Source organism: Cupressus sempervirens, chromosome 6, assembly GCF_028749045.1.
Source record: "Cupressus sempervirens isolate cs-2001-9-10 chromosome 6, ASM2874904v1, whole genome shotgun sequence".
NCBI lineage: Eukaryota > Viridiplantae > Streptophyta > Pinopsida > Cupressales > Cupressaceae > Cupressus > Cupressus sempervirens.
This window is the reverse complement of record NC_143123.1, coordinates 345,236,690-345,262,267: the sequence shown is the minus strand read 5'-3', so window position 1 is coordinate 345,262,267 and position 25,578 is coordinate 345,236,690. Positions and strand designations below refer to the sequence as shown.

The 25,578-nt window shown below is 32.5% G+C and overlaps 1 pseudogene; it reads right to left on the bottom strand.

Annotated features, from left to right (window-relative positions):
* Positions 1-42: 42 nt before the first annotated feature.
* On the bottom strand, positions 43-24,184 carry LOC149552543 (cellulose synthase-like protein H1; annotated as a pseudogene).
* Positions 24,185-25,578: the final 1,394 nt, after the last annotated feature.

Genomic DNA, 25,578 nt, shown 5'->3' with positions numbered 1-25,578 from the left:
TTTAAGAAAAAAAAAAGGTTATGCATCTTCTACCACTTTGCCTCAAACAATTTTGGTTTCATAGCTGCAACAAGAAACCTTCAAAGCTTCCTCTCTAATAGGGAAGGAAGGGTATGATTATTGCATGGAATGTCACTTAGTATAGTCCAAGCTACTTCAACTAGGGCATATGATTCTCCAAATGTTTTCCTCAATCCCTTAGATGGACAAGATGATGCAATGTCTAGAATCTCTGCTTAGCGAACATCATACATGTTATTGATTGAATATTTAAAGGGTTTATAAAAAAAATTTAATAAGCCTTTTATGAATACCTATTCCGACCACATTTCAACATGACTATTCCTCATGTTTCATTTCTATAAATAGATTTTATTTAATAAAAGATAATAATGCATTATTAGATGAAGCTTCTTAAAAAATAATAAATTAAAATAGGATTGAGTGCAATAAAATCTTAGTAAATAAAATATATTAAAAAAGAGGAGTCCTTATCATAATTGCCTCAAACATCTACTAGACACTATATTTGTCGTGCACCTGAAAACAAAGTGGTGTACAACCATAAAAGTAACTTCTAGAAAGCTTGCTTCAAATAGGATTGAAAGTATAATTTATTGTTTTTTAATTAGATCTAGAGATTTTTCCAAATGACTCCCATAGTTCTATAATACTGTCAGTACACAACAAACAATCAATAACAAAAAAAAATCAGCAAAGATATCAAGATTGCACCCAAATATTAAAAAATAATTAAAAATTTACTATTAATATACAATACTATTATGAACATTAAGATATTAAAAGACATTTAGTAATATATATCATTATTTCATGTGAAATAATTGAATTTGGTAAACAACATACCATATACTGAACTTCAATTTCTAAACCAATTTAATGCCAAAGATTTTCCATTACCTTATATTTGCATTTCACCTCCTTTCCTATGGTGTTGATCAATCTTAGGTGGCAACCCATACAAGTATTTTTTTTCTATGAAAGCAATAGGTTCCTCCATAAAGAGGGCCTTGGAGTGCACTTGATCCCTTCCCAATAGTCTACATACACCTAAAATCTCCATTATTACATCTATAATCATGTAATAACTTGACCAAAAATGCTGTAGAGCTCTTAAATAATCAGTTCAAAAAAGATAGTAAATTATTTCTTATTTCTATGAGTATTTTCAATTGGTTTCCAAAGGGTTCATCCTTGAAACTTCCATGGAACACTTGAGGGAATTGAACAAAACTGCATTCTTTCTCTAATTTAAATTGAAGGAAAGAACAAATAGCATGTTGTATAGCTCTGCAATCACTGACATGCATATCACTATCTAGATTTAGTGTGAAAGGCACATTTTTCATTAGTGCTAAGACTCTTTCCTAAAAACCTAACACCACATTAGATCAGTAAAAATCATGTTAAGAAACAATATATATTTTCAATACCATAAAAACCTATCATAGTTGACAGTATAATATTATATATTTCATTTTATTCTTCATAGTTGATATTACTATTAAAATTTCCAAACAATTATTCAAAAACTTTTTCAATCACAATTTATACCAGAAACTTTGTAAATAAGATCTAGAAAGATAGATAAACAAAATCTACTAACCATGAAATTCATGGCACTAGCCTTATAATGATGGTTGACCTTGGGGCATTTCTCTCTAGCAACATATATTAGGTGGGGTAGAGCATCAACTTTCTTCTCATGAACAATTTTGTTTTCATTAATATCCTATACATATATATCTTGATTAAAGTTTATACTGCAAAAACATAATAAATAATAATTTTAACGTCACACTCTCACTATTACCTATACTATACTTGTATGGTTTCTAACATCCGAACTTCTATATATAAAACCATCAACACTATGATGAGAAGTAAAATTAGGTGGAATTTTTTTTTCTTCCAATGTTTTGCTTATCCTTTTCTTCAAACCTTCATAATCATACTACAAATATCATTTAACAATGTTAAGGAGGCATGATGATTCAATAACACAAGAACTATTGATTTCTGTATCTTAATCACATCAGATCATCACCTTCATATCTTGCCATTGTCAGAAAAAATCAAGATCAAATGATTCATTTTCTTTGGAGAAATACACAAAGGGTACCCTATTTTTTATTTTGAACTTTTTGTAGAATGGTACCCAATTTTTGGAAAAGCTCAAAGTTTATACAAGACTAGAGTAGAAAGTGATGGGAGATGCACCATAATCTGAGATATAACAAGAATTTTTTTCTACTGGATAATCAAGTGCAAGAACATAAGGAACTATATTGGAAGCTATCAATGTAGGCTCCTTGAATGAATATGTTGTAGTGATGATAACATCCACAATAGGAAGCTTGGAAAAAGATTCTCCACTATATCTACAAGACAAAAACATAACACAACACCCAAGTTTTTATATTATTTCAAAGATGAATAAATATATAAGACCTTCACTCATAGAGAAATAAAAATATAAGACCTCCACTTTTTATGATAATAAAAAAAATGTGTAAATGGACAACATTTATTTCTACCTCTTTGCAAGCCTCTCTAGATACTTGCAAGATAGATCGAGAACAACAAGATACATCATTTCTATACGCGATAAAAGTAGACTTCAACATATTATTGCCATATCAGAGTTGGCTATCAACACTTTGAGAAGACTTGTAGTATATCTTATATTGATATATTAGAAACAAATAGAAGCAATTGGAAGGAGACTTTACACAATTCATATTGTTATAATAGAAGTGCAGATCTAATATATAGTAGAGATCATCTTGGCATAAATCTCATCAATATATTTGAGATAGCTGTGATACTCTATTTTATTGATAAGTAATATATATTATAGCATCATATTATAACTAGTATCAATTTTAAATCATAATCTTTGGAGGTGTATGTGATGGTAATCTCATGTTTGTTTTTAATCTAATTTTACTCCTTGTCCATGGAAACTCTTCTACTCTTCTATCCTTTACCAATCTCAAGGACACTATTTATATAATATCTCTATTTCTTTTTGTGTATATATATGATAGGGGAATATGTTTGAATAGTTTTGTTTAGTATTAAAATATTAATGCATCCATTACCCTATGTTAAGGGGAAGACTTTTGGTGAATCTACAAAGAGGAGATAAGTAGGCATTGCCTTGTCATCATTAGGGAAGGGTTAATTTCCTTATAGTATGAAGTGTCCATTGCTTGTGAGAAAAAAATAGTTTAATTTTCATACATCTATATGCATGATTTTGGTGTGGTAGGAAAACTCTTTTCTTTTGTTATGGCTGGCTGATTCCTTTTTTGATATTTGACTCTACTTTGTGTATGAGCAAGTGCATGAGAGCTTGTAAAACAAATCACTTCGATAAGTTCGAGAAGTTTTTATTGTTGTTTTTTATTGATACCATAGTGTTGAGTAGGTGGTTTTTCTTGAGCCAATAGATTAGAAACTTGCTTCATCCTAACTTTAGTCATATCCATTGTAAGAAAAAATATCTTGATCAAGTCTTCCCTCTATTGTTGTTGAGGTAGAAACTCAATCTGTAGCTCATTGGGTCTTTTCTTGTATACACCATTCAAATCCTTGATAATTATGTAGGTTTTATCAAAATCACTAAGTTCATTCTTGATCTAATCACATTGTATTTTAAAATTGGCTACTACATGGCATGCCACTTTAGACAATATTTATAGAAGATATTAGTTTCCTCCATACATGTTTTGATTTGACTGATAGTAAGGGACCACACCTATAATACAATGTTATACTCCTTATCCATTTCCTTCTCAACACACTAATAATAAATGTCATATTGTAATAACTATTTATCAATATCTAAAACCAAATCAATAGACTACACTCCACAAATATGAGATACCAACACATCATTGTCAATCATATGATCAACAACCAATAAAAAGGGATTAGGGGGACATTTTATATTTATTCTTATTTTAACCATGAAATTTTTGTAATTATTATGACACTCCACAAGGTTCTATTTTAGTGATATCCCAATCTAAGGACTTGAGAGGACAACCATGACTAAAAGGATACAAAACCATCATATTTTCCCCAATTTTATGGATAAGGGCCTAAAAAACACTATTGGCATCTTTTTATATTTCAAAACCATATTGTTTCTCTCTTTCTAGATAGACCAAATACCATACCAACTCAAAAAAAAAAAAAAACTATTCATAATGATGTAAAAGGAAACTCAGGAAAAACTCTTAATAACTTACCTACATAAAATATTGTTAAAATGTTGCAATAACTACTAATTAGAGCAGCAATAAACAAACCTCCTGCAACCTGTAGAGTTTAAAAATTGTATTTTTGAATCCACATGACTTGAATTTTAATGGATGAATATGATATAAGATTGTAGGGAAGAACATTATATAAGAAAAGAAAAATACCATAAGGAATGTCTTGACCTCTTTCCCTACTGCAACATCTTGTAGAAAGCTTAAGAACCAATTAATTTTAAAACTGATAGTAACAACAACATCAATAAAGATATTCTCCAAAATAGAAATTTAGAGAACACTTGGAGTAGACCTGATAAGAAATAAATATCAAGCTTAAATATTTTTTAAAACACAAAATTCATTAAAGATATACTATGTTGTGAGCCACTACATAGAAAAATTAGCCTAACCTATAATACAATATGAAAATAAGTCTAACCTATTAAAGAAAAATGTAGCATTCAACTAGAGAAATATGATCGTCATACAAAAGATAAGGCTGATGCAAATCAACGTCAACAAGTGGTACTTCGACCACTCTAAAAGCATCCATATGAATGTGGCACTAGAAAGAATGCTCAAGAAATTTTATTGTTTCTCCACAATAAGACATAAAAAACTATATACAAAACCAAACATTGAGGAAAAATAACTTAATGAAAATTTTAGTTTTATTGTTTGGGATAACAAATTCCCCTGCCTCTACCCCTATTTCAAACAAGTGATTTTTTAGAACTATATGACAACCCTTATTTTGCATTATTGTAAAGCAATTTTAGTGTAAATTTCTTAGGTATCTAAATTTTTATTATCTAACTAAAAATAATGAAATTCCAAAAATCTAGAATAACTTAGGCACGTTGTTTCTAAATTGCAAAACAATAAAAATTCCCCCTATAAAAACACACCATTTCTCAAAATGTCAACAATAGAGCTTCAGGAAAAAAATTCTTCTTACATTTGCCTCTGCCGAGCAGATGATGAATGGGTTTCCAGCATCTAAAGAACTAATTATGACTTAGAAACTGATGATTTTCACTCCTTTTGAATAATGTCACTTAGCTTTTTTTGGGAATGCTCCTCCCAAACAAATGACTTACTAGAGAAATGAACTTTGTTTGTCACATTTATATTAAAAAGTTTTGAAAATAGTTGGAACATTCATGACCACAAACTCACATGCTTTCACATTGAATAAACCTTTAATGTCCCCTAGCTTTGAGATCTTTATTGGGCTATACTAAATTGTGACTTCTAGAGATTTAGAAACTATGTAAGTCTTCTTTTGCTATCTCATGGAAAGGGATTGAATCAATCCCATCCATTGACACCTAGTTCAAATTCCTAGATCAATCACATGAATTTGTTTCCCATTCTTCACAACATCAATTATACCTTGGACATCCATAAATTGTATCACTTTGAAAAAGGGAAGTACAGTAGTATAGAGACCAAGTAAAGAATAGAACTTGGCTTTTGCATTATCATTGTGCCAATTCTCAGTGAAATCATTCTTGTAGTTATTGGTGAAATTAGGGTTTTTTTTTTCTTTCATCTCATTATCTTTTGATTTATCCCTCATCCCGTGGTCATGAGCTTGAAGTGAAAATCCATCCTTCAACACACTTTTTGCTCTATTTTGTTTATAATCCATGTTGGTCAAAATTTCAACCAAACAAACTCACATTGGTCAAATTTTCAACCAACTCGAGATCTTAACAAAAAAAAGCTAAAATCAAATGGAAAATGACATAAGGTTGAAAATTAACACCATATCTACTAGTGAGGGCCCTTAAAACTTGGGATTAGAGATTTGAGAGGATCACTTTGAAAAAAACTAAGTATATTAAACCCAGGGACCTCTTTTCCTTAAACACTATTTGGAAAGGTAATAGATGCATGGGATTTTTAGTTTTGTGTAGGCTCTCCTAATTGAGGAAGCCTTATAAAAATTAAGATATAAATTTTAAGAGGAGGGCCTAGTTGTTCCTCTAATTTTTGTGTCAGGGAAATAAAAAGTTTTATCTTTTGCTCTATTATAGCTATTTTTCTTGCAATCCCCTCATAATTCCTTTATTATGCATCTAATTTTTACTTTTTGAGGTAGGCTTCATAAGCTAGCTCATCCTACTAAATGTCAAACTTCTATTGTCGATTAATTGCATCTATTAACATCTTCATTCATGAATCAACTTAGTGTAGTCCATTTTTAATTTAAAAAAAAAAAATATTACTAAAACCCATATTATGTAAATTTTGAGATTTATTATAAGATTGAGTAGGGGTGGGTGGTTGGAAATCATATTGAACATTCTAGCTATATGATGTTACAAAGGAATCCAACCAAAAAAAAAGCCATGTTTTAGATTGATATGAATAATAGAAGGGTATAGGGGCAACATTCTCATTATATCAACAACTTGATTGTCTTATCTACGCTTCTATATTTTGTACATATGACTTCTAGATAAGTCAGACCTACAATTTAGACAACCTATTCTTTTTTGGCTTTGATGGATGTTTATGTTAGATAATTGGGGGGGGGGTTGAAGCAGTTATGTCCAATGATCTCACAGTTCCTTTAAACATTTCATCACCATAAAAGAAACATGAACATCAAAAACATTAAACTTATACATCCAATCATTGATAGACACATCCAACATAAAAATTGATTCATACATTAACTTCTTTCCAAATTGTTATCATAGTGCTCCTTGCATTACCAATAATAAATAAATTTCCACTTATTTCCTAGAGAAAAGTTAGTTATTACCAATTTGAAATAAACTATAAAACCACATAAATCAACTTGCAACACAAATATGATTCAAACAAATTTGACACCAATATTGAACATGGAAACTCTATTAAGGGAAAAACCACCTAGGACTGGAAACCCAAAAAAATTTCTATTATGAAGTGATGTTTGTTAGGAGACTACCTTGTGAATGGTTACATAAACTTTGTTAAAGTTTCCTTGTTAAAGGATTTCACCAAAAGGTCATCTAGACCTTATCCCTCCTAATCTAGGACTAAAAAGAGTGGCCTAATTTAAAGGACTTACAAACACTACTAATTGATGTTACCATATAGGATTTCATAGACTTGTTTAGTCCACTTGGTCCTTCCAAGATTTTATACTACAATGGTTAAACAATAAAAATTTCAAGTGATTTGATAAGAATATCAACTACCTTTGCTCATTTAGGTTTCTATTTTTTCTCTTTCTCTAGTATTTTACTCACTTGGTTGATTCTATCTTCTACAAACTTCTTCTTTCTCTTTGCTTAATTTACTTGGCTCAACACTTAAATCTTTCTCCTTCAACAACTTTTCTCTTCACAAAAAAATTCAATCATATCTCTTTCAACTTCATCAACTCTCAAACAAAATAACAATGAAATAATCACCCACTTCTAAGAAACAACCTAAAACTATCATTTTCTCCTCCTTAAATAGATTTCTTAATGCTTCTAGATCCTTCCATCAATCTTTTTTTCCTTAATTAAAATAATCAATCTTAGGTTTACAATAGAATTCCTTCATACAATGAATTTAGAAACATAGAAAATATTACTTTACATAGAAATCTGTGTCCATCCTTATCCTTCTTCATTTTCCTTTATCAGATCCTTCTTGATATTTCTCCATCATAGATCTTGAAAAAAACTTTGAGTCTCACTTTATACCTTGTCAAACTTTCCAAATTTCCATTAAAAGTCAACCTTAGATTCCAGTTTCTCAAAATTTATTCTTCTAGCTATCGCTCGGTAAATTTTACATTTACTCAGGAAATATTTAACTTAGTTAATACTAACTTGCTGAGGAAACACTATGTTCTCCCTTCTTCTTACCAAAATCTCATGAAATAATGTAGTCACTCAGTAAATATAGTTTCCCTTCATTAACGTTGGGACTCAGTTAAGCTTGTGATCTTCAATACATCTTAGTAATATATGATTGTAAAATAATCAAACCAATATTACGTAATCATTGTCCAGCTCATTTAAGTACCCATTGAATGCCTTACATATCAAATCATGACTTCATCATACTTTCTTCAAATCCTCTTCATCAATCAAATGATATGGTACTTTCTTGAGTTAGCATAATGTCTATCTAATTAAGACTTTGAAATCAATGACAATATAGCAACTGATATGACTCTTTTGAATTTTAGTTCTTTAGACTAACACTTAGTTTATATCTTCAATAACAAAAAAACTTCAACTTCTTCTACATTACTTCCCCTTTTCTTATGATCTCTTGTTCAAGTTTAGTCTTCTTTCTTCTTCATTTGATTATCCTCTCTATTGAACATATTCTCCCCCTTACAATATATTCTATCCTTTAGTTACACTTCTCCCTCTTTATAGGTTATTCTCCCCCTTTTGGGCATATTCTCCACCTTTGAAAAAAATGCCAAGGGTCATTATAAATTTCAATGTGAAACTTATAAAACCTTGTAATTACCTTTGTACCTTCCATGTATAGATTACATCAGATTCATCATAGTTAACTTCACAACTTTCTTGGTCTCCCTATGGGTTCTAAGCCCCTTGATTCTTTCTGGAATGGGATTCTTGATAGGTTTAGGAAGAAGCTAGTCAGGTGGAAAGGGGTTTCTCTTACTCAAGTAGGTAAATGGCTTTTGGTAAAATCCACTCTTCAAAATCTCTTGATGTATGCCCTGAGTCTTTTTGGGATACTGATAAATTTTGCTGAAAAAATAGAAAAGATCCAGAGAGATTTTCTTTGGTTTGGCCTTGAGGGTTAGAAGATATATCCCCTTGTGGCTTGGGATAATGTCTGTCTTCCAAAGTGCTTTGGGCCCCTAAGAATTGGGAAATTAAAGCATCTTAATAAGGCTCTACTAGCTAAACGGATATGGCACATTTTTAGTAGCACAGGGGAATGGAGAGATATTTTTGTTAATAAGTATATTAGAAGACCTACTATTCAGTTCCTGCTCAATATTGAAGACATCTTGAATGGATCGATTATTTGGAATGGAATCCTTAATGCAAGGGATTTGGCTAAAGATAAGATTAAGTGGAAACTGGGTAATGGTGAGGACATTCTATTCTGGCATGATATTTGGTTGATTCAAGTCCCCCTTATAAATAATCCTATCTTTAAAAACTAGTCAAATGTTTGTATTAGGCAATTTGGTTTGAAAGTTTCTGATTATAGAACTGACTAGGGTTGGAGAGATATGTCTCATTTTGAATGACCTCAAGCCAATTATTGTAATGCTGAACTCTTTGATTCTTAATAACAAGAGGGATGAGGTTATTTAGGGAGACAACCCAAATGGTTGTTACTCGGTTGCATCAAGATATAACTTTCTTTGGAGCTTTAATGAGAAGCTCCCCTGGGCTAAAGCCTGGTTACTTGGTCTTACCCCAAAGATCAATATCTTTTTTTGGCTGGCTTTACAAGAAAAAATCCTTACCTAGGATAATTTAATTAAAAGAGGACATTATATTCCTAATAGATGTATTCTATGTAAAAATTAGATAGAAATGAAAAACCATTTATTTATCCATTGTTCTTATTCTAGAGAGGTTTGGGATAGTTTAATTAAGAATCTTGGGGTTAGTTGGTGCAAGCCAGACAATGTACGAGATTTCTTTTGCCAATGGAATATTATGTTTAAAGGAACTAATTTGTAGGATTTAAGTACTTGGAATTTGCCTCATTTCTATTGGGGAGTATGGAAGGAAAGAAACAATCAAATCTTTAGAGAAAGAGAGGAACCTGCTTTCATTCTAATGGACAAGATATATAGAGGCATGCAGGAAAATTATCAAGTAAGAAAGGGGGATATTTTGAAAGTGGTGGTAAGAAGAAGGAGAAAGACAAGGACATGAGGGCTAAAAGATAGGAGGTGAAATGGCTGCTCCCTCTAGAGGGATGGCATAAAGAAAATTTTGATGGTGTAGCCAAAGGAAACCCTAGACCTTCAGGTTGTGGAGGTATCATTAGAAATAGCTATGGTGGAGGGGAGGCAACTTTTTCTCATCCATTGGGATATCAGACAAATCATTATGTAGAAGCCAGTGCTACATGCCACATAGTGAAATTAGCTTTGGACATGGGAGTTAAAAATTATAATTAGAGGGGGATTCATATAACATCATAAGGTGTATTAAAGGGATCACTCAACCATCATGGTCAATAGCAAATATTATTGATAAGACCTGCTCCCTTCTTGATAATTTTTAAAGTGTCCACGTCACCCATGAAAATAGGGAGGAAAAATCTGTGGTGGACTGGTTTGCCAACAAAGCAGTTAGGCAAGAAAAGGGGTGATTTGGAATTCTGGTAGAAATATTCTAGAAGAGGCAAAAAGCCTAATTGAACTAGATAAAATCTAGGGCAGTATGGATATCTAACTGTCTTAATGGTATTTAATGAGAGTTGGGGTTTAAGTAATTATAATAATGGTGTTTATAGAAAATGTAGTCAGATGAGGTTATCAGTGTCACCTCGACATGTTTCTTGGGTTGATTTCTCTCTCTTTCTTTACCATTTTTGGGGGTAAAGATAGACATTTTGGCAATTATCATAGAGGTGGCCATTAGGGTTTCTAGAAGTTGGAGAAGGGTTATTAGAAGTTGTGGTTTATGAGAATTGTGAGCGTTGAGAACTTAGAGATGGTGGGGGGAAAGAAATAGGAAGGAACCTATTGGTGAAGCAAAAAAATGGAAGCATAGGACAAAAGTCTAGGAAAAGCTAGAGAAGGGTGGTATAGCTAACTACATTTCAAAACATCATGGTTTTGACCTTGCGGTCACTAACAGTATGGTGGATTCATGGAAGTACAGAAGGGTGAAAGTGGACTGGGTTTTGTTTCAAGTCACTAAGGAAATCATTTCTCTACTAATTGAAATTATGGCAGAGGGGATGAAGTTTTTAGGGACAAGAAGATGCCAACAAATGCTGTGAAAGAATTTGCAAAGAATACAGAGGAGAGAAATGAACTGGTAAAGAAGCTATGGAGGTATGTTCTATGGGCCATTATAGAGTATATTTCTTTGGACACTAGATTTGATAGAGTAAGAACACATCGCTTCATTTTACTCAATCATTTTCACTATGGTGTCAAGATTTTGTTTCCTTTCTATTTATATACTTCAATATGTAAGAGTATTTCTGGGCATAAGAAGAAACCCTCAACGAATCTAGTCCTGCACAAGGGGTTGTTGCTTCTAATTTATGAGAATTTCAAGGCTCAAACCATAAGCAAAACTCCCTTGCAGGGTGCAGATGCTTCTGTAGATATGGGAAGCTCTAGTTTTTCATGTGATTCAGAGGATGTCCAAAGTATTAGTTCAGAGGATGAAGAGAACATTACACCTATGAAAAAGGCCAAGGATTCAAACAAGAAGTTTCCTTCATTAATAAAAACCTCGAGTAGCAAGAGCCCTAGAGGCCATGGGTCAAAATCATCTGGAAAGGTAGATAAAGAATATAATGAGGAAGGAGATGATATGAAAACTAATGAAGATGATGAAGAGGAGGTGGAAACTAAGTCAGTGGAGCTAGTGGCTAAGAAACATAGGAGGTCAAAAGAGAAGGATGTTGAGGGGATTGTGGATTCTAGGCTAGAGCTTCCTACTATTCCTCTTTCTCCTATTCATCCTTAGGAACTAGACATCGAGAAGAAAAATGGCCAGGAAGGAGAGGTGGTTATTAAGGATAGGTGCATGGCTTGGAGAAACTTTAATGTAAGAACTTTCAAAATGGGTATAGTAAGAGGCAATGAACCCACAAATTTTAGAAGAAAAATAGGGTCAGCTCCAATTAGAGGATCTCATTGATCCAACAATGGTGGCCATAATAGATAATGCAAGGGAGACTGGCATGAATTTGCTTAATAATTCTAGGAACAACATGATTGACAATTTTAAGTCAATCAAATGGCTTTACCATGAGTTGAAGGAGTTCAGAGAAAAAATAGGCTAGCTAGAATAGAAAAGGAAGACACTAGATTGTGGGAATTTCAATGATCAGGGGGATCAAATTAGTTTGGCTGTGAAGAGAATCCACAATTTGGAAAATTACAACCATAATCTAGCAAATCAAATGCTTACCATTTTGACCTCTATCAATGATAATATCTCATCCCTTACAAGAATGCTAAAAACAAGGGGTCTTCTAGATGAAAATGAAGAGAAGGATAGAGAAAGAGCTAGGATGGAAGATGAAGTAACTACTAACATTACCTTTAGTAGCATGGAGTGGGATAGTCAGAAGAAGTAGGGCTAGGTGGCTGAGGAGATTAACAAAGGCTATGAAGTAGTAGAAACGATGCAAGAGCTAGAGAGAAAGATAAAGGAATAACAATGGTTTTTCTTTTCTTGTATCTTGGAATGAAAGATTGCTATAGTTTTTTTTTTTTCTAGTTGGTTTGTTAGTCTATTGTACTGGCCTTCAGGTTGGCCTTCATTTTTTGGCTAGGCTTTATCTACTTATTATCAGCCTTTGGCTTTTTGTATGTCTATTGAACTGGCCCTTTAGTTGGCCTTCTTTGACTGGCTAGGCTCTTACTGCTTATTATTAGCCTTATGATGTGTTTTAACTCTTGGGTTTTATGATCCTTGTAAAACCTATTTTTCTTATCAAAAAATTCACAACTTTTGAAAATACTCCTAAAGTGTGAACACTTCTACATCAACTCCAAAATATATTTGAAATTCATCCATGAACTAATACAACATAAAAGTTCACCTAGTAAATTTTAGGTATAGGAAGGACCCCTAGTTTACTTCTTAGACACTCAAAAGCATCCTTAGGAAATGACTTGGTAAATATATCAACACTTTATTCCTTTGAATTTACATACTCAAACCTTACTTTCTTTTATTGTACTTTCTCCCTCAAGTAATGATACTTGATAGATATGTGCTTTGTCTTTGCATGCATCACCATATTTTTTGATATATTTATAGCACTTGTGTTATCAGTAGTAAATAGTGATAGTCTCGATTACTTCCACTTTCATTCCTTCTAACAATTAATTGATCCATATAATATTTGAAAAATTGATCGTGGCAACAACATATTCAGCTTTAATAGTAGATTGTGAAATACAACTTTATTTCTTACTTATCCATTTCATCAATTTTTCTCCTAAAAAGAATGCTCCTGCACTTGTTTTTTTTCTGTCATCAATGTTTCTAGCCCAATCAACATCTGTGTATACTTGAAGATTAAAGTCATCTTCTTCTTTATACCATAGGCCATAATCTTCAGTTCCTTTGAGATACCTAAATATCCTTTTCACAATATTCATGTGTGTTTCCCTTGGATTAGATGAAAAACTTGCAACTATTCCAACAACTAGGGAAATATCTGGTCTAGTGTGTACAACATATTGTAGCTTTCCAATAATAGATATGTATTGTGTTTGATCAACCTCACTAGTATTTTCTTCCTTTGACAATTTCACTCTAGTCACCATAGGTGTACTAACTTGTTTAGAATCACCCATCCCAAATATTTTCAATAGTTTCTTCACATACTTGGATTGAGTAACATAAATACCTTTTGATGTTTGATAGACTTGCAAACCATTTGTTATTTTTATCTCTCCAAATATTGACATTTTAAATTCTGTAGTCTTTAGACTAGAAAATTACTTACTCAACATATAATTTCCTCCAATTATTATGTCATCAACAAATATTTTAGAATCAACTATTGGAAATGTAATAGGGAAAGTAAAATATAGAAGGGGGGGTGGTGAATGAAGATCTATAAAACTTTAACACTTCAAACATGAACCATATTTGATATCTCCATCATAAAACCTCATTAAACATTAACCTTGAAATGTAATACCAGATATAACATCTAATAACATAAATAAAACATATAAACAATTGATCAACATATGACACTAGATATGATAACATAGAAACCCTCCAAGGTGAAGGTCAAACTGCAATGGGGATGACACCCACAAAGATCTTCACTACTATAGCAATAAAGTGTGCCTATTAAGGCTACAATGTTTGATAAGTTATGATGATCTACCTGTAGACACTTAAAATTTTCCTAAATGCTATATTAATTTATTTAATATTTCCTTTGATGCTATAATTGATTATTAATTAATTAATTATATTTATCATGTTCCTCTACTTATTTAATTATTATTTTTTCATTAGATAGGTTCACTTCCCTAATGTATTTAAATTTAATTGAAATGCATCCCCTCTAATGTGTTAAATTTATTTAATGCATAGTGCTCCATAAATCCTCTTCTAAATAAATTCTAATTTATTTAAATCCCTCCACTTTATTAAATTTCTTAATCCTGTGATTAAGTTAAATCTTATTCAATTTAATCCTAATCCCATCCTAAAACCTAGTCTACCACCCATCACACTCATTCTTCTAAGCCTACCCATTAATTAATTTCACTTAATTAATCTTAAACACCTTCCTAAACACCTTTAGTCCCTAAGTGTTTTCTCACACATGTGTGAGGAACTCAAGAGCCAATAAAGCTTCCATTGTATTATTTTATTCAAATAGTCTTACACTCTTACACACTTTTCCCCCTTTCCTTTCTCCAACGTTTCTCACACATGTGTGAGAAAACCGTGAGCCATCACTTTTACTAAAAAGGCTTATGTTTACTTTTTCATGGCTTGTCTCCTTAGCCCATGTGTCTCCCTTGTGGAACCTATGTGTATGCCACATAGATGTCACCTCCCCAAGGCTCTCTCAAACCTATAAATAGAGCTTTTGTCTCAAGAATTTTTCATCTCCCACAAAGTTAGAGTTTTCTAGTATTTTTAGTGTTTTTATGCATTGTTACTAATCTTTGGTAGTATTGCACTCTTATATTTGATTCTTACATCCACTTCTATTATCCATTGGGTGCTCTTAAGAATGGTTGCTTCCATAGCCATCTCTTGAAGCATTCTTCATCATTTAGCTTAGTTGCATGTTCATATCATTGGGATTCATAGTTGTGTTTGGGACAATACACTCACATCCCACAATCTAAAGTATACCAACAAGGCCTCTTATGAGTGCCCTTGTTGAGCTACTTTGAGGTTATGTGGGGACTCTTTCTTTTTGGTTGCATAGTTTTAAAACTCAAGTTTAACATTTAGTTGTATTTTTTTTATTTTGAATCTTTTGAATATGCACATGTACAACTAACATTTGCTTGCTGCCGACATGTTAGGTTTTCTCATATACACTACCCTAGGGGTTTGCCCTATTATGAGATTACAAGACTATTAGGTCTATTTTGATTAAAGGATTCTACATAAAAACTAATTGAGTTCTTTGTTAGGAGATTTACTAAGGCCTATTAGGACCATTCTATTGAGAGACTTACCTTGAAACACTTAATAGAATGTATCAGTACTTGATACTTTAGTTTTTACTTCAATGATGATGACATATCTCTTCTATCCAATATACTATCACCTCTCTATGATTGATCTTCAATGAATCCTCATTGTATTGCTCAGTCACCTCTATCTTTCACCTCTCCAATTCATCTTAAACCTTGCATCCAAACTTATAATTTGAAAGCTATCTGAGTTAGGTTTAAAATCCTCCTTAAATAGCTATTTAAAGAACCTTCTAGAACATGATCAATGATCTAGATTCATCCTTTTTTATTCTTGATCCTTCTAATTTTCTAATTGGTTGATTGTCTTTCATAGGGATTAATGGCCTATGATTGTGTTCATAAGTAGCTCCTTGATTAACTCCTTGATCTATAAAACATGCTTCCAGATTGACAAAAAATGTTTACATAAAATTTTGTGCCATAAAAAACTCATATAAAAACTGTTTTACTCAGAAATAATAGTGTTCTGATGCTCAGTCATGCCTATTTTGTATGATTTCCTCTACTTTAATTCTGCTTGAATTATATTGAAAGTCTCTTTGTCTTTCTTAGAATTCATTTTATTCTAAATCAATCGGCATTAACTGAATACTTCAATGATTCTTATGTGTACTCGACACTAACTAGCACTCGACATGGACTGATTATGTACACTTCACCATTATACTTCCTCAGCTTATATAGTGGCTCAATTGCAGTATTGACCAACCAAAATTGCCTAGAAAATGACTAAGTATTTTGCACTAATAGATAATACTAAGATTTCCTTTAGGGTCAATGATCTCCCCCTTTGACATTAATGGAAAAAACCTTATCATAATCAATGTTTCACACCTAGAAAAACTTCAAAATATTTAAAGACTCCCCCTTATGATGTGCTCCACTCAACTCGACAACTATATACATGTTCTTCTTCTAGCTTTAGTTCCCCTTGTGTTTGGCATACATATTTTCCCTTGTTCTTGTCACGGTTTCTATGGGGTATTAGTAGGGGTTAAACTATACTTGTCCAAAAATGGTTTATGAATCTATAATTTATTATCTCTGCTGCAATATTCTCCATGAATTTTTTCTCAAATTTTCTCATTTGTGTTAATGTTAGGATAACTTAGTCTCTCTACTATTTGAACTAGTTAAATGATTGGAGCTTATTCATTTAGATTATCAATAACAACCATTTCAAGGAATATGTCCTTGATCTCAAACAATACCTCTTTCTACTATTGTTCTCTTCTCATATCTTCTTGTCTCATCTTCCTAACTAACAAATCTTGAAGTGTCTTCATTTGATCATAAGTTAAGTTATTTTTGTGCCAATTAGGAATCACAATCATTTCATTAAGTATAATAGGTTTACCTTGTATGCCTCCAAGACTTTTCAATTTTCTTTTCTTGGATTTCTTCCCCTTTGAATCTGGGGTATTGGTGCTTGGCATATACAATTGTAGACCTTGAGTGGAAATTTCTACACTCAGTATCTAAGACTCCTTGGATCCTTTTGTCTCCATCTCTTCATCAATTTTTTCTCTCTCTATTAATTTTCACCTTTTGATCAAGTCCATTATCCTTAATCTTCTCTTTAGTGGAAACAAGTTCACTAGTTGAACTTGGTTGTACAACCTCCTTTTTTTCCTCAATCTAAGGTCCCAAGGAACTTTCTATCACATCTATAGTAGAGTAATATACTTGATAATGTGATCTCTCTTCCTTCTTCTCTCCATCTAAATCAATCAATGCACTGCCCTTATTTCTATCATTTATCTATTTAGGTCCTTGTGCAATTTCACCTTTACTAGCTGGCACACTCTATTGCTCAACACCACTCACATTTCTATGTACTTGAATTTTGACTATATATAAATTGGAAATAGAAATAGGTGATTGTTAAACCAATTGAGAAGTTACATGTGTGTCAATCTTAGGATATTCTTTCAATTGCACTAACACACGATTCGTATTCATCAACATTTTTCTTGATGACTTTTTTGTAGAAGCTTGCTCCCTCTATTCTAGCTCAGTTATTATAGTCTTCTCTATCTCTTCCTTTTCATGAGTCCCATCTTTTGATTTATCTCTCATAGGTTCATCCTCTATGGTGACTATTTCAATTTTCTTCTCACTTTCTTGAGTCATCCTATGAATTGTATCAACTAGTTTCTCAACATCACCATAGATATCCTCTTTGTTATCTAGCTCTACTTTACCTATCTCCTTCTCTCCCTCATCCTTTCTCTCTTCATAATTAGACATTAAGCCATAAATATTCTTCCATTTTATCTTACTCTCTTTAACTACCTCTTCTACTCTATTCTACAATAACATATATGCTCTTCTTTTGGGTACAAATATGTTTATATGACTTCTCATGGCTACATAGATTGTCTTCTTTGTTAGTTTAGATACAATCTAAGCCAATGAGGTTTCTATTATTTTTCTTTTAGTCACTAGTGCCCATTTACATTTTTCATCAATTTTATCAAATAGAGCCTTTGGAATCATCTTTCCTAATTCTACAAGCATATATTTAAAATTCATCATCATGTTTAAAATTGTTCTTCTAATTTACGTTTATTAGAAATCCTTTGTTGAAATATAAGATGAGTAACTAAGAGGGAAGAGGTGAATCAATTACCACTAAAATAAATCCCAGATCCCTTAGATGTCTATATAAAACATAAACTCTGTTGAAACTACTATTACTCAGTTAACACTAACAATATGATGTAACTCGACAAGAACTATAATATCAATTGTTACTCGACAAATAATGAACATGAAAATCTTAAGATATTAACTATGATTAACCTTAATTATCTTAGTTGCATACACATAAAAGAAATAACATGAACACAAGTGACACCAAGATTTAATGTGGAAACCCAATTTGGGAAAAACTACCAATTGCAACTAGTTACTATTTTTCACTCTTATAAAGTGAGCCCTATTAGGAGCCAACCCTATTAAAGTTTAAAAACACATTGTTAGGTGTAATTCTATTAGTGGATTTAATCACCCTATTAGGAGTGGCCTAGTTAGAGGTCTTTAGACACTTCAATCTAGAAATGCCACCTTGTTAGAGGATTTGGAAAATAACTGTTAAGGCAACTTGGTTAAGAGATTTGATATACTGCAACAATGGTTAGAGAGTAATAGTGATATGACCTAAATGTTGACACAACTATATTTTTGATTTGAGATCTCAATTCTAGCTCAAATACTTGATCCTTCCTAATCAGATTAATCTTTGCCACAAAACAAGGATATTTTTCATATCTTTCCAATTCACTTCCTCTAAGCATCTTCTTCTCTTCCACACTTTGTCATATTCAATCCTCAACTTGACCTTATACTTATATCATTAATATTATCAAGTCAGCTTGAATACAATGTAGAATAATTAATATTCATCTCTTGAATAGGCTAGAACCAACAAACAAATCCTTTAAACTCAATATGCCAAAACAAGAAAATCCTTTGTTAGCCGACCCTGCTCAGAAGATACTAAAACTAAAAAGATTTTCCTATGTTAACCAAGTGAACTCAATTAAAATTATATTTTCAAAAACTTCCTTTCATAACCAAGTGAGCTCAATTAACATTGGTTCCATCTGACTTTCCTTTATTACCTGAGCAAGCTCAGTTAACACTCAAATTTTGTGAACATCTTTTTGATGATTGAGTGAACTTGGTAGATACTGTCTTCTAAACTTAGCAAATGCTAGAATTCTTGGTAGACATAGGAAACTATCTTCATTTCCCAAGTGAGTTTGACATACACTAACTAGTAAAGATATGACATTTTATGTAATATCAAAGACAATATACAATTGATCAATTATTTTCAACAATCTCTCTTTGGCATTGATGGCAACACAACATGTCATAATACAATGAAATTTTACAAAAAAATAAAGTAAGGAAAATATCTTTAGTTTCATTTTGATTCTCATCCATGAGAATTCATTCTATCAGTGTGAACTCTCTCTAACTCCAGTTTCTCCCTCTGTCAGCAAACTCTGTCTTCAACATCTTCTTCTGATAGAAAAATCTCCCTGTTTGACATCTTCAAACAAATTTTTTGTTATATGACTATGAAAAACTCTCCCTCTTTGACATCTTATGCCAAGACAATATTAAATGAATATCAATGTACCTAATGTATAGATTCATATGCAATCTACCCTTTCATTACCGCATCAACTTGATTGATCTTCAACATGCACTAGTTGATGCATCATTAAACTTCATTTAGTGAGATTTAGATAGGGGAATAACCCCTAACTTATCTCTTAGATACAAGAATGCATCCTTAGGCAATGACTTTATGAAAATGTTTGTAATTTGTTCTTTAGTATTTACATATTCCAATGTTACCTTTTTGTCTTGCAACAATTCTCTTAGAAAATGATATTTTATTTTAATGTGCTTGGTCTTGGTATGCATCACAAGGTTCTTTGATATATTAATTGCACTTGTGTTATCATAGACGATAACCACTGGATCCTTGATTGAATTGTTCCTTCTTTTTTCTATACCATTTTGTTGAGATGTACTAGGGGCTAATAGTTGTCTTTTGATTCCTCTTTTAGTGTAGAATTCATTGAATTCACCTCCTCTATCTAATCTTGAACAATTTAGCTTCTTTCCTGTTTCCTTTTTTACTCTAGCCAGATACCACTTAAACTTTTGAAAAGCTTTAGATTTATCTTTCAAATACATTATTACCATCATCCTAGAATAATCATCAATAAATATAATAAAGTAGTAATCTCCACTGTAGCTCTCAACACCAATAGGTACACAAAGGTCTATATGAACCAGCTCCAAGACTTCTTTAAAATGATAGTTCTTGCTCTTGAAACTTGTCTTGCCCATCTTACCAATTTGACAATTTTTGAATAGACCCATATCAGGTTTCCTTAAACTAGGAATAAAACTTACTATTTTATTTTTGCTTATCTAGATTAGGTTATCAAATTTTACATGATATAACCTTTTATGCCATAACCATCTTTCTTCTACTTGAGAAATGAAAAATGAACTTTCACTAATATCTAGGTAGAATAAGTTACCTTTTTTTTGGTTATTAGACCCAACTAGATTTCCTTTTCCATCTAGTAGCTTGGCCTTCCCATTCATGAATTCCACTTTGAATCCAATTTTATTGAATTGTGCCACACTCAGTAGATTATGTTTCAATCCTTCAACCTAAGAAGCATTATCACATCTAAGTTCATTGGTTAGAGAAATACAACCTTTTCCTTTTATGCAACATGGTTCATTGTTTCCCAATCTTACACTTCCACCATCATAGTGTTCCATATGTTCAAACATTGTCTTATCACCAGTCATATGATGATAAAAACCACTATTAATAATCCATGTATCATTTTTGCTAACAAGAGAGATAAGTGCCATTTTATCTTCTTCATTATTAGATTCATCTTTTACAACAATAAGACCATCTCATTATTAATACTACTATTTGAATCTTTAGCCAAGAAATAAGAATTCCTACCTTTGTCCTTGTAGTCCTTGTATCTTTTGAAATAATTCTTTCCTTTATACTTGTTGTTCTTCTTTTCATCTTTATCTTCTCTATTTGGACACCTTGCAACAATGCAACCAACTTCACAAGAAAAATATATTAGAATTTTTTTACCTTTGTACTTTCCTTTGCCTTCGGGATAGTTCCTTGCAAGAAGTGCTTCAATGGCTTCAAGATCATTGTTAGAACTATCTTCCTCTTCACTTTCAAATTATTTTCCATTATAATATGCAGTTTTATTCTTGAGTGACAACTTGGCTTCAAATATAGACACAAGATTGCTAGAACTAGGAACATAGTTATCATAGTTATCTAGCTCAAATGCTGTCAATCTTCCCACTAGAGCATCCAAGTTTATCTTATTATTTTTATCACATCTCATAGCTTGAATAGATGATGCTCTAATTAAATAGATAGTAAGAAGGGTTCTAAATACCTTTCTTACCACTATCACATCTTCAATTTTCCCTCCAAAGGCTTTGATTGCACTGACACTAGCTTTGATTCTCTCAACATATTTTGCAATGTTTTCATCCTCTATCATCTTCATCTGATCAAACTAACTTCTCAAGATCTCTATCTTGGCTCTTCTCACATTATCATCACTTCCATAGATATCCTTTAGCTTTGTCCACATCTCATGAGCAGCAACACACCCTTTGACCTAATCAAATTCAACATAGTTAAGAGTTGATACAATATCAATCATCATGATGTTATGATTTTTCTTTTCAACAATCTCCTCCACATGCATTGTTCCAGTAGGAGCCTTATACTGTGCATTCAAATATTTCAGACCTAAATCACTAATGGTTGCTAGATGCAACTTCATAATTCCTACCATGACTCAAAGTTATCTTTGTTCAACTTGGGAATCTCTCTCCTGTATGACATCCTAATCTTTAGCTTTGGTCCTTGAAACCTTCTCTATAAGCACCAAAAACTTTGATACCAATTGTTGGAAATATAAGAGGAGTAACTGAGAGGGAAGGGGTGAATCAGTTACAGCTAAAATAAATCCCATATCCTTTAGATGTCAATACAAAACATAAACTCTACTGAACTTGTCGTTACTCAGTTAACACATAGGCACTTGGGCACTTGGTTAACACTAACAATATTTTTGCTCTCATTGACTCTTTGGCATCCTGATGATGGATCATATACTATGATCCGAAACGTTGATGAAAAAACTCTTACACAATCTTCCCCAAAAATTAATACAAAAAGCACTATAATATCAATTGTTACTTGGAAAATACTAAACATGTAGATCTTAAGATATTAACTATGATTAACCTTAATTAAATTAGTTGTATACATATAAAATAAATAACATGAACACAAGTTACACCAATATTTAACATGGAAATCTAATTTGGAAAAAACCACCAATTGTAACTAGTTACTATTTTTCACTCTTCTGAAGTGAGCCTTGTTAGGAGCCAATCCTATTAAATGTTACAAAATACAATGTTAGGTGTGACCCAGTTAGAGGATTTAATCACCCTATTAGGAGTGACCTTGTTAGAGGTATTTAGAAACTTCAATCTAAAAATGCCACCTTGTTAGAGGATTTGTGAAATAGCTGCTAAGCCATCTCGGTTAAGAGATTTGATACACTACTAGAATGGTTAGAGAGTAACAATGATATGACTTGGTTGTTGATGCAACTATATTGCTAATTTTAGATCTCAATTCTAGCTCGAATACTTGATCCTTCCTGATCAGATTAATCTTCTCTGCCCAACAAGGATATTCTACTTATCCTTCCAATTCACTTCCTTTAAGCATCTTCTTCTCTTCCACACTTTCTCACATTCAATCCTCAAATTGATCTTATACTTATATCATTAACATTGTCAAGTTGTCTTGAATATAACTTAGAATAATTAATATTCATCTCCTCAGTTAGCTAGAACCAACAAATAGATCCTTTAAACTCAATATGCCAAAACAAGAAAATCTTTTGTTAGTTTAACCTACTTGGTAGATACTAACACTGAAAATATTCTCTTGTATGAACCAAGTGAACTTGATTGACACTTCATCTTTGCAAACTTTGTTTGGTAATCAAGTGAGCTTAGTTAATATTGGTTCCATCCAACTTTCCTTTGTTACTCGAGTGAGCTTAGTTAACACTCAACTTTTGCAAACTTCTCTTCGATGCCTGAGTGAACTTGGTAGATACTATCTTCTAAACTTAGCAAACATTGGAATGCTTAGTAGACACAACAAACTATCTTCATTGCTCGAGTGAGCTTGACATACACAGACTGGTAAAGATATGACATTTTGTGTAACATCAAAGATAATATACAATTGATCAATTATTTTCAACACCCTTAAGGTATCATACTTTATATAATGGAATCTAGATAGCCTTAAACTACTCTTTGTGTTCTCACATACCTCATCTAGGTCTTGTGGATTCTTGTGTATAGCAATTCTGATTTGACTCAAGTAATGTAACTCAGTCCTCTCTACTTCATTTTCTTCATCACCCTATTTGACAATGAGCCTTCTCCTTGGTTTCTTCATTGGTTTTATTGGCTTTGATTTACTAGAGGTTTTATCCTTTTTCTAGAGCTCTTTATTTTGAGTTGGCTTGGTTATCTTGACAACTCCTTTCTTCTGAGGCATGGAAACTGTAGTGCTAGTTACCCTAGTCCTTTGTCTTGTCACCCTTGGTGGCATAGGTGTCAATTCTATGATAGTCTTCTTTAAACTTTTCTTCACCTTAGGCTTGACAAGAAAAAATTGTTTACATTTGGTTGCATGTGGCTTGACAACCACTATTTTCTTTCTATTACCTTCTGCTACCTTTTCTTCTTCTTTATTATCATCATCTTTTTCATCACTACTAAAATCTTCACCTTTGCTTTGTGTAATCTGCAATGATGGCTCACTGAATGTACCTTTCAGAGTCTTTTTCATCTTCTTTTTCTTTCTTTCCATTCGTGCCACTTTATTTTCCATCATGATTTTGATCTTTGTTATTTCATATGTGCTGAATGGCTTGACATATTTGTCAATAGGCTCATCTAGTAGTGTTATTTTGGCAACAACAACCTCATCAATGTTTATCTCATACTCTAGTGGCCTTAACAATGAAATTCTTGGTATAACTACTTGAATATAGTGTAAGGATAAACCATGGAAAAAAATAAAAAACTACATGCAAATATAACCAATAATAGAAAATAATAGATCACACAGAAATGAACACAAGGCACCAAGATTTAACGTGGTTCACCCAATCCCTGGGCTACGTCCACCAAACAACAAGTCTGATCTTATTACAATCCAGTGATTACAACCTGATTACAATTTGTAATCCCTTACAGCTCAATACCGCTGCAAGAACCAATTTTGTATCACAACATAATGAAAAATACCCAACCCCAAACCCTTTTATACAAGTATTAAACCACTTTAGGGTTATAACATGTTGGCCATAATTAGCAATAACTTTAGTGGTGAATCTACAAATGGAAAATAGTACCAAAATGATTGGCAAATAGTACCAAATTCCACTAATTATGAAGTATGTACAGTACTTTCCTGATCAATCACCAAAATCTAACAATCTCCCACTTGGGGACTGATTAGGCTCCACACTAAACAACAATCTCCCACTTGGAGACTGATCCTGTAGCAATACCACTACCACATGGGGCTCCCACTGGATCAAACCACCTTGGAATCTACTGTTCTTTTATTCATGTTCAGTCTAAAAGACCAATCGAAGCTGAAGAGGAGTTCAACTTTTCCCTTGTTACAACCTTTGTCAACATATCTGTTGGATTGTCATTGGTATGTATCTTCTCCAGCTTTAACTATCCATCCTCCAAAATTGACCGAATGAAATGGTACCGCAACTGTATGCGTTTGGTCTTAGAATGCAGAGCTGAATTCTTAGCAAGATGAATGGCACTCTGACTATCTGTGAACAAATAATTATCCTTCTGAGGATTTCCCAATTCTTCCAAGAAGAACTGAAGCCATATCATCTTCTTGGCTGCCTTTGTAGCAGCAACATACTCTGCCTCTGTAGTGGATAGAGCATTAATCTATTGTAACCTAGAAACCTAGCTCATAGCTGCCCCACCAACAATAAAGACATAACCTATAGTACTCCGCCTAGTATAAATATCCCCTGCCGAATCTGAGTCAACATAGCCTTGTAAATCAGTAGTAGAGCCCCCAAAGTGTGAAAACTTATTAGCTGTTCATCTCAAATATTGAAGAATCCACTTGATAGCATTCTAATGCTCAAATCTTGGATGACTCATATACCTTCTAACGACTCCCATTGCATGTGCAATATCTGGCCTAGTGCATACCATAGC